This window comes from Octopus bimaculoides, chromosome 4, assembly GCF_046866305.1.
Source record: "Octopus bimaculoides isolate indiv1 chromosome 4, ASM4686630v1, whole genome shotgun sequence".
NCBI classification, from domain to species: Eukaryota; Metazoa; Mollusca; class Cephalopoda; order Octopoda; family Octopodidae; genus Octopus; species Octopus bimaculoides.
The window spans coordinates 7,674,791-7,689,488 of record NC_142931.1 but is presented as its reverse complement, the minus strand read 5'-3'; the positions used below and the strand labels follow the sequence as shown (position 1 = coordinate 7,689,488).

The 14,698-nt window shown below is 34.6% G+C and overlaps 1 protein-coding gene across 3 annotated transcripts in view; it reads left to right on the top strand.

The window, feature by feature from the left end:
* The window catches only part of LOC106870405 (cadherin EGF LAG seven-pass G-type receptor 1), a 538,322-nt gene that overhangs the window by 153,669 nt on the left and 369,955 nt on the right, over nt 1-14,698 (top strand). For all 3 annotated transcript variants that reach the window (XM_052966877.2, XM_052966875.2, XM_089350213.1), the window contains exon 3: nt 7,281-7,335. The gene's annotated coding sequence lies outside the window, so the exon portion shown is untranslated. The remainder of the gene's footprint in view (nt 1-7,280; nt 7,336-14,698) is intronic.

Below are 14,698 nucleotides of genomic sequence, written 5' to 3'. Positions count from 1 at the left end.
CACCGCCTTTAATACTTATTCTATCAGTCTCTTTTCCCGAACCGCTAGGTTACCGAAGTGGAAACACCAACATCGGTTGTCAAGCGATGGTAGGAGGACAAACACAGACACACAAATACACAAACACACATATATACATACATACACACACACATATATATATATATATATATATATATATATATATATATATATATATATATACGACGAGCTTCTTTCAGTTTCTGTCTACCAAATCCACTCCCAAGACTGTGGTTAGCTCGAGGCTATAGTGAAAGAGACTTTCTCAAGCTGACACACAATGGGACTGAACACGGAACTATGTGGTTGGGAAGCAATATATATATATATATATATATATATATATAAATGTAAATGCGGCCTACTATTTAGATCTTCATCATTCCCAGCTGCGATAAAAGGTGCCTACTGGTCTAACAATAACATTAATACTTCGGTCCCACTACGTGGTACCTTGGGCAAGTCTTTTTACTGCAGCTTCGGATCCACCTAAGCCTTGCATGTGGATTTGCGCGTGCGTTCACACACAGATACACACACATTTACATGGATGTGTGCGTGTGTGTGTGTGTGTTTGTGCGTTTCTATGTCTGTGTTTGTTCTCCATCACCGCTTGACTACTGACGTTCACATCTCTGAAACTTAGCGGTTAGGTTGAAAGACCGATAGAATAAGCACCAGGCTTTAAAAAATGTAGAAGGGTCGATTCATTCGACTACAAATTCTTCAATGCGTTGCTTCAGTATGGCCGCAGTCTAACGATTGAAACAAGTAACAGGTAGAAGCTAGAAAGAATACATGAGAGTCGGTATATGTTTATTTATTCATAACTCATGGCTTTATTTATGTTCTGATATATCGTTTTCGTAGTTTTGTTTCATTATTTCTTTCTCCCTATTAAATCACATGCACCAACAACATGACTGATAAATAGGCTGTGTTCTGTTGACTTTATCCATTCTCCATCTTAATAATACTGATTTTAACATTGTCGAATGCTAAGCTATTCAGTTATAACATCAAAGATGAAGAAATTTGTTATCAGCAAGAGAAATCGTTTTGAAGTAAACAAAATAATAAAAATCAACAATTTATACGTTTTGCTTTTGTCTTTTATCCCATATTTACTTCCTGATTTCTTCACAATATCGTCATCATGCAGAACGCATATCAATCCTTTGATATCTGAAGGCTTTTTGCCTGATAATCTTCTATTTTCAAAGACGGGTTAATATATAGATCTTCTCTTACGATAACTATATCAAGGCACAGTAAAATCTACCGGCAACCAGTTGGTTTTGATCGCAGCATACCTCCTGTTTGATTCTCGAATTTAACAGTCATCATGACCTTTTATCGAAGAAACGCTGAAGTAAATCGACCGTGCTTATGTATTTAAAAAAAATTCCTCTCGTTGTTTTCGAGTACATTTCGGTTTTTTTCCTTGATACTTACATTAAGTGAAGAATATTAAGTGAAGAATATTCAAATTTTACATTGCGCCATTCTAATTTCCATGTGTGCTAATGTTTCTTGGAAAATTTTCTGTTATGTTGCCAACATGATTTTGGATTCTATTTATCCGGTTTCCTGAATGCGAAAAAATATTTATTCAAATTCTTAATATCTTTTTTACATGTGATAATCGCTATGCATACGTGAGAATCCTTTTCCACCAAAACATTCTATTCTGTTTTATTTTGTATCTTTGCTTATATACATTCTTCTTTATTCCCACGCGTTGCATACATAAATATACAATATAAAATAAAGGGAAACAATTTACATATTATAATTCCGATACTCCGACTCGCAACATTAAACGCATTTTAGCTTCTATCATCGAAGAAACTGGCGAGCCTTAACGGGATTCAGCAGAAACATATTTATGGAACAGTAAAAGGAAGAAAGAAAAGCTGAAGGGCTTTTCTAATAAGAGGGGATAGATGGAGTAATCCTATTGAAGCCGTTAGAAGCTTCCATATTAAATTTCAGTCTCTAGCCACGCAGAGGTTAGAATCACAATCGGGATCATGAATTTTGTATACATCGAGGAATATTGGCTTATTTTAGGAGCAGCGTATAAATATATACACACGTATTATAAACTATATAGGCGTGGGTGTGTAGTGAGAACTTGGTTTCACAACTACTTGGTTAAGGGGTCAGTTCCAATGCGTGGCAACTTGAGCAAGTGTCTCCTACTATAGCCTCGAGTAGACGAAAACCTTTTGAGTGGATTGGGTGAACGGAAGCTGAAAGAAGCCCATCGTACATACATACTTATATATGTATACATATATACATACATATATCTGTGTGTGTGCATGTATATATATATATATATATATATATATATATATATATATATATATATATATATATATATATATATATATATATATATATATATATATATATATATATATATATGTATATATATATATATATATATATGTATATGTATATGTATATATATATATATATATATATATATATATATATATATACATACATGCATACATCCATCCATACATACAAACATATATACATACATACATGCATGCAAACATACATACATGCATACATAAATACATACATACATACTTACATACATATATACATACATACATACATGCATATATAAACAGAAATATTAATGTGTGTGTCTCTGTATCTGCGTTTGGCCGTCTCAGTAACTGCTTGCCAACCGGTGTTGGTGTGTTTATGGCCCTCTGATCTAGCAATTCGGCAAAGTTTCCCATAGAGTAATTACCAGGTTTAAAACAAAACAAAAAAAAGGCACATCCAAAGTAGTGTGGTTGATTGATCCGTCGAAAAATCTTCAAGGCCGTGCCCCAGCATGGCCGCAGTTGAACGACTGAAACAAGCATGAGATAATAGTGAGAAAGATATCAGTTGGTGTAAAGAGTGAAATGACTAATATCAACGAATAGGAATGGTGATTATTGTATTTTTACTATGTGAGATTATCAGTTGTTATATATCTATCTTTTACTAGTCTCGGTCATTGGATTGCTGCCATGCTGGAGCACTACCCCGGTGCTTATTTCTTGAGTCTGGTATCTTTTCTATCGGGCTTTTGTAGAACGGTGACATAAAGAGCTCATCACCGGTGAACAAGAAGTGGTTTGGTCGATCAGAAACACTCGCACATATGTGTGTGTGTGTGTGCGTGTGTGTGTGTGTGTGTGTGTGTGTGTGTGTGTGTGTGTGTGTGTGTGTGTGTGTTTATGTGTGTGGTGTGTGCGTGCGCGCGCGCGTATTTATATGTGTGGGTTTGTCTGTTTTTGTGTACGCATATATGTTATTTTTTATTATTTGCCTTATACATATATGTCTGTGTGTGTGTGTGTGTGTTGCTCTTTTTCACGCTTCAGTCATTTGACTTCGGCCATGCTAGAGCACCGCGTTTAGTCGACCAAATCGACCCCACAACTTATTCTTTGTAAACCTCGCTAAGTTTCGAGGACATAAACAGATCAACATCGGTTCCGAAGCGATGGTGGAGGGGACAAACACAGACACAAAGATACAAACATACACACGCACACACACATACACGCACATATGTATACACGACGGGCTTCTTTCAGTTTCCGTCTACCAAATCTACTCACAAGTCTTTGCTCTGCACCGAGACTCTAGTAGAAGACACCTACCCAGGGTACCACGCAGTGGGAATGACTCCGGAAGCATGTGGTTGTGAAGCAAGCTTTTTGCTACACAACCGCACCTATATATGCATACATACATAATTACATATATACATGCATATATATATATATATATATATATATATATATATATATATCAAAACAAGGGTTTCCTTCAGTTTCTGTCTACTAAATCCACTCACAAATATTTGGTTGTTTGGGGCTGTGCCAGGCGTGGGATTGAACTTCAAACTATCTTGTTGGGAAACAAGCATCTTACCAAGCGACTATGCCATTACCAACAATTGAAATATTAGTTTAAAATAATGATTGCCATTTAGCTCAAGGCTACAATGACCTTTGCTATGGTTACCTGTTCTAAATTACTGGCATGGTTAATGGGCTTATTTTAATTCTAATTAAAATATTTCTCGATCGATTTCTAAATATAGACTAATCTTCTTCTATAATCAATCAACAATGTGTCTATTGCTTTGCTAGTCAACATCTACACTTCCGCTCTTACCACAATAAACACAATATGCATACATGCATACATACATACATATATATATATATATATATATATATATATATATATATATATATATATATATATATATATATATATATATATATATGTATATATATATATATATATATATATATATATATATATATATATATATTATATATATATTTGTGTGCGCAGTGCGTGTCGTGCGTGTGTGTGTGTGTGTGTGTGTGTGTGTGTGTGTGTGTGTGCGTGTGTGTGCGTGCGCGTGCGTGATGCAGGCTTTAAAAAGATATTTGTTTTCTTTAAAAATAATCTCAGGATTGGATTTAGAAAGAAAATTGGTAAAAATGGAAATACTTCTGACGCGGTGACTCATGAAGATGTTATCAGATTATTAGCTAATAACATTTAGCACAGCGAATCGAAACTATCACTGCTGTTGCTACTACTACTACTGCCGCTACTACTACTACTACTACTACTACTACTACTACTACTACTACTACTACTGCTGTTGCTGCTGCTGCTGCTGCTGCTGCTGCTACAACTACTACTACTACTACTACTACAATTATGTATAATGATCTTTACTATGATATCGAGTACTCTGACAGTCAAAAACAAACGGATATATATGTCTGTATGTATATATATACTAAAGAAAAAAAGTTGGGGTATCATCTTGGTTGATGCCGAAAGGATGGAAGTCAGAGTCGACCTCGGCGGAATTTGAACTCAGAACGTATAGACAGATGAAGCATTTCGCTAAACATTTCACTGGACATGCTACAAATTCTGCCAGCTCAACGCCTTTGTCAACTCGCCGCTTTTGCCAGATCACTGTCTCTAACAGCACACCGCCTTTACCAGCTCACCGCCTTTGCCATTCGCCGCCTCATAATAATAATAATAATAATAATGATAAATGTCCTGATGCAGTACCAGGCAGTGGCTCTCATGGCTTATGATCTTGATTGGTTGGAAGTGTTATCATGTTCATTGTTTTGTCTTGGTATAAAAGATGGGCTACATCAAATATTCTGCTGAATACCACAGATTTGTTTGTCAGTTACTTGACTTTAACCAGTTGAGCATGTCTCTTGGTAGCTGATGATATGTGCATCGCAGATCAGAAGCAGAAGTAGTGGGGGTATATCATAGCTATGTGTTGAGTGGAATTCTTTGGGGTTTGAATAATTCACTCCTGGAGACATGGGTATTTTGTTCAACATCCTTAAACAAACTTTATTCAAGGACATTTTGAGCGCGATGGGCTACTCTATCTGAAGAAAATCCTATCTGGGCCATGCCTAAAAGATCGTGTGCAGTTTGTATTGATATGAGATCAACATGCTGCGCACATATGGTTGTGATGCATGTGCTTGGTGCACCCTTATCAGACGGACAGTAATGATGTGTATACTGCGTTATATTTTACTCCAATGTCGCTTTGATGGTATGCATTGCTCTCTCAATCAATGATGACGATAATAATAATAATAATAATAATAATAATAATAATAATAATAATAATAATAATAATAATAATAATAATAATAATAAAAATAATAATAATAATAATAATAATAAATTATTTTCTTGAACCACTATAACTGTCACAGTTTTCTAGAAGCATATAATTGACTAAATCCATTCTCGGTTCTTCTTTAGAAATGAAAAACAAAATGTACTCCAGTGGGTTTCGAACTGTGAAAGTCAATCACTAAATGCAACCTCAGGCGGTATTTTTAATCCACCGATCAAAAGACTCTGTTTATTCAAAACTTTATGATCTTTTATATTTTACTTGTTTCATGCCTGAGATTGTTGCCATGGTGGGGCACCGCCTTAATGAATTTTAGTCGAACAAATCGATCCCAGTAAAGCTTGGTAATTTTATCGCTCTCTTTTGCCGAGCCACCAAATTACAGGGACGTAAATACTCCAACACCCGTTGTCAAACGGTGTTAGTGGACAACATAGACACAAAAACATACTCACATATGTATGTATATACATACATACATACACACATATATATATATATATATATATATATATATATATATATATATATATATACATATATATATATATATATATATGTATGACGATTTCAGTTTCCGTCTATCATATCCATTCACTAGGATTTGGTCGGCTCAAAGATATTGTAAAAGGCACTTGCTCAAGGTACCCCGCAATGGGATTGAACCTCGGAACAATGTGGTTGGAAAGCAAACTTCATACGACATAACCACACCCGTGTTTATGGTGGTTAAAAATAAATTAACTAAAAAGAATGATGAAAAACAAACAAAAAACATATTAATTGCAAAAAAACATAAACAACTAATAATCTATCAATATTTACCATTTAATTATTTAATTCCAGCAGGAAATTAAAGTAAATATTAAACAAATAAATAAGTACATCAACAAATGAATAACTAAATATGGCGAAATTCGCACGGAAAGTCGTAGCGGTCAGCCATTTTGCCTCATTAGCTGATTGCCTGAGACTCGTGTAATTTGTTGTTGTTGTTGTTGTTGTTATTGTTTCAGGGTTTCCTATCTTTGAATTTAATTTCATTCTATATTTTGAAAGGCACACGCAGAGTCGAAATTTTGTTCATTCGTTTCGTCTTCATTTTAATAAACAGAGTAAATCTCTATCTCTATTATAAATAACAGTCCCGCTCTTCTAATCTCTTTACCTTCGTGAAGAGGAACTTGAATCTTGAAATGTTATTATTATTATGTTGTTTTTTTTCTTCTTCTTTCTTCAAATTTTCTTCTATTTCTCGCCGAGTGTTTTCCGTACACCTAGTGCAGAGAAACTCGTTGTATGCATTCCCAGTTTACACACACAAATTCACAGGTAAAATATGTATTTAAAAAAAAGAAATCATGAATGGATGTTGTTTTCATAATGCTCTTCTCAGTACATGAGTCGTTCCAGTTAACACGCTTTTTTTGCACTTTATTATTATTATTATTATTATTATTATTATTATTATTATTATTATTATTATTATTATTATTATTATACCATTTCTTTTCCACAGCTTCTAACACTGGAGATGTACTATGGTGTCAACTGTTCATTACCAGTGAACTAAGGTAACAACCCTTATTTTTCGAGCACCTTCCCGAGTATTCGAGCGGTTCCAAGCAGTGCTGTTTTCTGCAAGTGCTCCAGCCTTATTGCAGCCCCTATTTGTTCCATGTACTTCTCAGGTTTTTACTCACTGTTCCCTGGGCTCCGACAGTTATTGATACTACTACCACCTTTTCATCGACAACAACTACTTAATCTCCCAAGCTAACCTGTCATATCTATCGACCTTTCTTTCTTCCTTATCGCATACCTTGTTGTCAGCTGGGCAAGCTATAGCTATGATCCAGCATAGTTTGCTTTCTTTCTCAATTAAGACTATGTCCGGCTTCCTATTCTCTACCTCATGGTCGCAGTGAATCATAAAATCCCACAGTATCTTTTCATTGACATTTTCGATGATGCCTTCGGGTTTATGGTCGTACCACACTTTTGCTCTATCAAGTCCATACTTGTTGCAAAGTGTCCAATGGACAAACCTTGCTGTGTTGTCGTGGCGTCTCTTATATTCCTTCTGGGCTACTGGCGTACATTGACTGCTACTATGCCATACGGTTTCACCATTTTGTCCACAAATTCTGCCCTAATCACATTCTGATGAAATTGTCTATGTATTCTTTTCTTTACCCACCTATTTTCAGTTTCATTCGTTTTCAATTTCTTGTATAGTTCTTTACCTTTGCAATCTTTCATCCTACACAAAGCTGACCTTCTTACGAGCGGTTCTGTAGCATTTTTTATATACCATACTATGTTGTTTTCTTCTGCTCTAACGCTGTGTTTGCATCCTATAAATCCTCTTCCCTCTCTTTTTCTTGGTACAGTCTGTCTGTGTCACTTTTTGGGTGGAGTGTCCCATATCTAGTTAGCCACTTCCTTGTCTTTCTGCCTAATTTGTTTAGTTCGTCTACTGTCCATGCCATCACCCTTGCTCCATATCTAGTGAGTGAAACCAACCCAGGCGTTGATAGCTTCGATCTTATTCCTTTCGTTTCATTTCGACTTAAGGATCAGTTTCAGTCTGCGCAAGTACTCCACCTTAAAATTTTTCTGTCATTTCTTTCTCCATCAATTTATCCATTGCCATACAACTTAAAGGCCAGGAATGCTATACAAATTCACATTAACCCGGCTTTAATGTTTTTAAGTACTACGAATATTAATTGGAATTTTCAACTGATAATTTTTAAGTAATTCTTGAATATACCAAGCTTTCAGTATGTAAATTCCTCAGACCAAAAAATTCTTTGAAGTAAATTCGCTCCATCGTTTTTCCTAATTTTATTTTACCATTTTATTTTGCACAATTTTTGTAGTTAGTTTCTTTAGCGTTCGATCAGTTTCTCTATATTTTTATAATTCCTTCTACTTTAAAGTTGAAAGTAATACGGGTGGATCTTCTATATATTTAGGAAAAACATTAATGGAAAGTTTTGCTATGAATTTGAATGCAAATCAGGAAAGCTAAATAGGAATATGACATTATATATATTTATACACACAGATACGTACACATTATATGTACACACACGAACACATACCCACATACCTACCTATCTACCTACCTACCTACCTACATACATACATACAAAGATAAAAGCATACATGCATGCATACATACATACACACATGGCGCACACGCACGCGCATACACACAGACACACACAGATAAACATACACGTGCGTGCATGTGAGTTTAAATAATTTCTGTAAAGAATTCTTGTGACAGTCACAAAATTTGGAGAGAGATTTTCTTGTATTATAAAGAATTTGTTTTTAAAAAAAAAACAGAAACGGCAGTAGACAAACCTTTCCGATGGAAATTCTCGTGTTGTGTTTAAGCGCTTTCCCCATCTACAGATTTTCAGTCCCAAAATATATGTTAATCGGTGGTTAATATATATGAATATAGATGTATATATATATATATATATATATATATATATATATATATATATATATATATATATATATATACAACTGCACACACATACAAACATTTCCATAATAATATATGCGAAAGCAAATGTCAGTTTGTCACTGTGTCACGCTTTTTCAATATTACTCCTCCGATACCTTTCGCTCACAATTCAATGACACTTCCACTATTCCTCAAGCTTCAACCCTTCTCTCACAATTCAATGACACTTCTACTATTCCTCATGCTTTAACTCTTCTCTCACTATTCAATGAATCTTCTACTATTCACTATTCTACTATTCTTCATTCATGGTTTTTTTCTTAATCCTAACATTTTGAAAAAAACTATTTCTCTAAATATTATAACTATTTCCAAAAGTAATTTCTAAAATAGCATTTTGAAAAACTCTTTCTCCAAATATTATAATTGTATCAAGTAATTTAACCATAACACCTGCAGCATAACGTTCGGAACTGAAATACGTATTGAATTCACTCTATCATAGAATATTACCTCTCATGACTTTCTACCATAAAAATGTTGGAAACTTGGTATTTTTTGAGATATTAATAAAATTTGTCGGACCTATTCTCATACCATGGGCCGTCGGGGCTATGGATTCGACTAATTTTATTATTACCTTAAAAAATTCTACAAAATACTAAAATTCAAACGTCTTTATGGTCAAATATGTTTAGAGCGATTCCAAATCATAAAAGTTGCACTTTAAAATAGTGTTTAGCGACAGTGGTGTAATGTTCCTTCTAATTACAAGCAGGAGTTTAAATAGGTACCAGCTATTGCAAATAATTCTTTGTACGAAAAGTAAGGTCCTACGTAGATCTTATTGTCTTTAAATTAAGTAGCGACAGAAGAATTATCGTTGAACTTCTAAAAGGTAAGTTAATTGTTGCCTACGGCCAGCTATAGGCTGGTTGTTCAAGGGTAGGGAATAGAAACAGGCTATTTGTACTGACCCCTGAATGAGAAAACAAAGAATGTTGTTTATTATGCAGCTTTGCAATACATTTCAAGTCAGCAAATTATATTCATTGTTTTGATGAAAATTGTTCATTGCCTGAAAAATAATGCATGAAGTGTCATTGTTGGGCCCAAGGCCAAATGAAGAGCTCTCCACAGGAGGTAACTTAAAAGCCGCCCGATTGAGCGGCTTTTAAGTTATTATACACAAACACACACACACACACACACACACACACACACACACATATATATATATATATATATATATATATATATATATATATATACACATACATATATATTTGTATCTATCGATCTCCCTCTCTCTTTCTCTCGCTATACGTGTGTGTGTTTGCGTGTGTGTGTTGGTGTATGTGTGTGTGTGTGTGTGTGAGTAAATATAATGTCCAATATATATATATATATATATATTGATAAATATATATAATATATTGTGTTTTTTTATTTGTGTATATATATATATATATATATATATATATATATATATATATTTATATAAAAATATGCATTGTATATTATATATATATATATAGTATTATGTATTGGATATTATACATAATCACACACACACGCGCACACTCACACACACACACACACACACACACACACACACACATACAGAAACTTTGACAGATACATAGGTAGATAGCCAGTTGCAATAAACTAATACGCACACATATATATATATATATACATGCACACATATACACATGCAGACGCATACACACACTCTCACAGAGCATTTACATTCTGTATACTTCAAAACAGTTTTGACGTAGATAGTCTGGCTCTCATCTCGTCTCAGTTGCCAGCACACAGTTTTAATTCATAATGACAGTGTGCTGAAATCAATGAGAAAGAGACTGCCTATAAAATCCAAAGTATTCTCGTCTTTGTTTTCTAGTTGCTTCAAACACAAGTGTGTCTTCTGTTAAGTCGAGAAGCATCACAGACATAGTTTATAATCCAATTCTTCAATAGACATTCGTAACAGTATGTTCTTTTAAAATATAATTATATACCAAACTAATTTACATTGCACTATATATTATATATCGTAGTAACCGTGCTATAAACGGCAGGCAGCCTAGTTAATGCTGATCTGTAGAGACATCTGTTTATTATGCTGGTTTATCTCTGTATAATATTGGCTGATAGATACGCTGGTTGGACGGTTTACTGATTTCTCTAGGCACGCTTTATATTGTAGAGAGAGATGGTGAGAGCATAAAAGAGACGTAAGGAATGAGAGTCAGCATAAGTGATGCAGAATGGGAACACATAATAGGCTAGGTGGCAGAGAAAGTATCATAGAGACGAAGAGGATGCAGAACGTGTATATCTTTATAAAGAGTGAGAAAATATGAGTGAGAAAGTGTGAGTGTGTATAAACATCCATCATAGAAAATAAATATCAAGGGTAATTTAGTTACAGTTTTTTTCTTTTGATGTTTTTTTTTTTGATATTTTAAATTTTGTTTCATTTTGTTTTAAACTAATAAATATTTTTCATCTGAAAATTAATATTCAATTCCTATAAGCAACAAGAAATTTGATAAAAGTGGGATTTTGTGTATTGAATGTATATCAAAATTACTCGCCACACACATAGATATATGCATACATACATACGTACATACAGACCTCGGTTTGTGTGGGTAGATGAATGGAGTGAGAAAAGCTTTGGTGGTTAGAGGTGTTGGAGTGAGAGAGGCAAGAGAGTTTATAAATGATAGGAAAGCATGGAGAGTGTTTGTGGACGGATGAGTGAATTTGATGTTGCCGAAAGGGGTACAGAACTAGCATGATGCGGCAGGGGTAGACTAGCATATGCCGTCGGGCCCCGCAGCTGATGCTGGAGGGTTGCGTTCTATGCTTTGACCCGAACATAGAACGGAGCTCGCTCCTTTTGTGCTGGGAAAATAAACAGAATGCCTGACATGTGCCTTGTTGTGGCCAGACACTCCTACAAAAATGGGGAATAGGCCTGAGTATATAAAAAGATATATATATACGTATACATGGGGTATCGATACCTCCCGAGTTTTTCTTCCTTCATCCCCTTCTGCATCAAACGATTTCTTTTCTGATGGAGAACTGGCTTCCAAATTGTCAAAACTCGTCCAATATTTTCTGCATTAAACCAAAACTTAATCAAAATATTTTGTCGTGTCCATGTCATCTTTTGTCTTTTAACTGTCTTAATAAGTACACATACATGTATGAACACGACACAATGAAGTAGAGAAATTTGAAAAGACAACACGAAACCGGTTATTTCTCAAAATACAATGTTTATATACCAAAAAGATTTTATAACATTTTTCTAACATTTTTCTAACATTTTTCTGACATAATTTAAATATATACTTTAACCAAGTAACACAAGCCTTCTGTAGTTTTTTCACTCTTATTATCTTTAATATATATATATATATATATATATATATATATATATATATATATATACATATATATATATATATATATATATATATATATATATATATATATATATATATATATATATATATATATATATATACAGTCAAAATAAGCAACAAGGATATCCAAAGTTAATGCAGTACGATCGTGTCATGCGACTCCATTTAATTAAGCAATGTGAGCATTACATTAAATGTAAAATGCAGAGCAATCCTCAGCTGCACAAAGATATAGAAATTTACTGAAATTACATTTAAACAGAAGGACATATTTTTTATAACTACATTTAAACTCTCGAAGTAGAAAGGAAGACTACAAAAAAACATTTTGACTTAGCCAGACCATACAGGCTAGTGAATAATTCCAAGCAGATTTTTAACTGTCACTGATTTTATTTGTTTTCTTTTTGTTTCTGATATATGGACTATTTTATCAGACCTAGTGATTCAAAGCTTAAGAGGACACATATATATATATTATAGCTTGCATGTGAAAGCTCTTCTACATTTATTGGCTATCATATACCATCGTACAGCAGGATTACTCCTTTTACTGCAGAAACGTATGCTAATCTGTTACTGCGTGCTGAGCTCATATAATTCATAGGCATGCATGTGTGCCTCTGTGTGTGTATGTGCATATGTCTGTATATGTGTGTGTCAGAGTGAATTATGTAATATTGCTTTTCGATTCCTAGAAGACAACCGAACATTGAATAATGTGAAAGAGTATAGAAGTAGTAAAGTAAAATTTATCGATTGTTTTTCGGTTGTCTGGGACTTCCAGTTTAACCTTTTGATGGTTTGTCCAGCCAGACTGGTCAAACAAGTCGTTAAGGCCTCACTTGGAGTCCTAGTTAACACCAAACAATGAATATGCATATATCTGTGTGTGTGTGTGTGTGTGTGTGTGTGTGTGTGTGTGTGTGTGTGTGTGTGCGTGCGTATGCATAGAGAGAAGCGGGAGAAAGGGAGAGACGAAGGGAGGGATAGACGAAGGGAGGGAGAGACGAAGGGAGGGAGAGAGAGGGAGAGAGGGAGAGAGAGAGAGAAGTTAAACCGGTCAATTGTTTTAAATCGATGTATACAGTTTATTGAACTGACCTAGCTTCTTTTCATATCTAAGGGTGATTTGGCTACTATAACTAGCAAGTCGAACAGTCTTGTAAAGCCACTTTTAATTGGCTTACTGTACAACGGAGCATATTTCATGGCGGCAATTCGAAGCGTTGCAGTTGCTATTGTTTTAGTGGTTGTTGTTATTGTAGCTGTTATTTAAGCTGTTGATGCTGTTGTGGTTGCGGTAGTAGTTATTGTTGTTGTTGTTGTTGCTGTGGTTGTTGCTGTTGTTCTTGTTCTTGCTTTTCTTGTCGTTATTGCTGTAATTGTTGTTGTTGGTTAGTCCCTCGTTGGACCTGATTGAGCAGACCTATAACGAAAGCGCTCCCTACTTTGATTATTTAATATACATTTATTTCGGGCATCGATTATCTTGGACTACAACATTCAATGCCTCGGTCATAGGTAAGTCGGTAGAGAACTGAGGCTGCCAACTCTCGCAGGTTGAACGAGCAAGCAGAAAATTCTTCATTTGGTTCCATAAAAGAAATATTCTTTTCTACTCCAGGCACAAGGCACGAAATTTTTGGGAAGGGGACCAGTCGATTAGATCGACCCCAGTAACTGGTACTTAATTTGTCGAACCCGTAAGGATGAAAGTCAAAGTCGACTCCAGTAGATCATTATGATGATGTATCTACTATGGACGACTAAAAACATGATACCTCTTTTGAGCTTCAGTTGAAACAAGCTATCGAATGAAATACTTCATGAAAATAAACTTGGAATGTTTTTACCTTTCAGGAAGGTGCACAATACATAAATCATTAAAATATTTTTCTAATTCAACGAAACAAAAGCAAATCGTGGTGGTTGTCTTTGCGATTATTTAGGTTTAAGTCAGATGTAATTGAGCAGATTAATAATGGAAGTTATAGA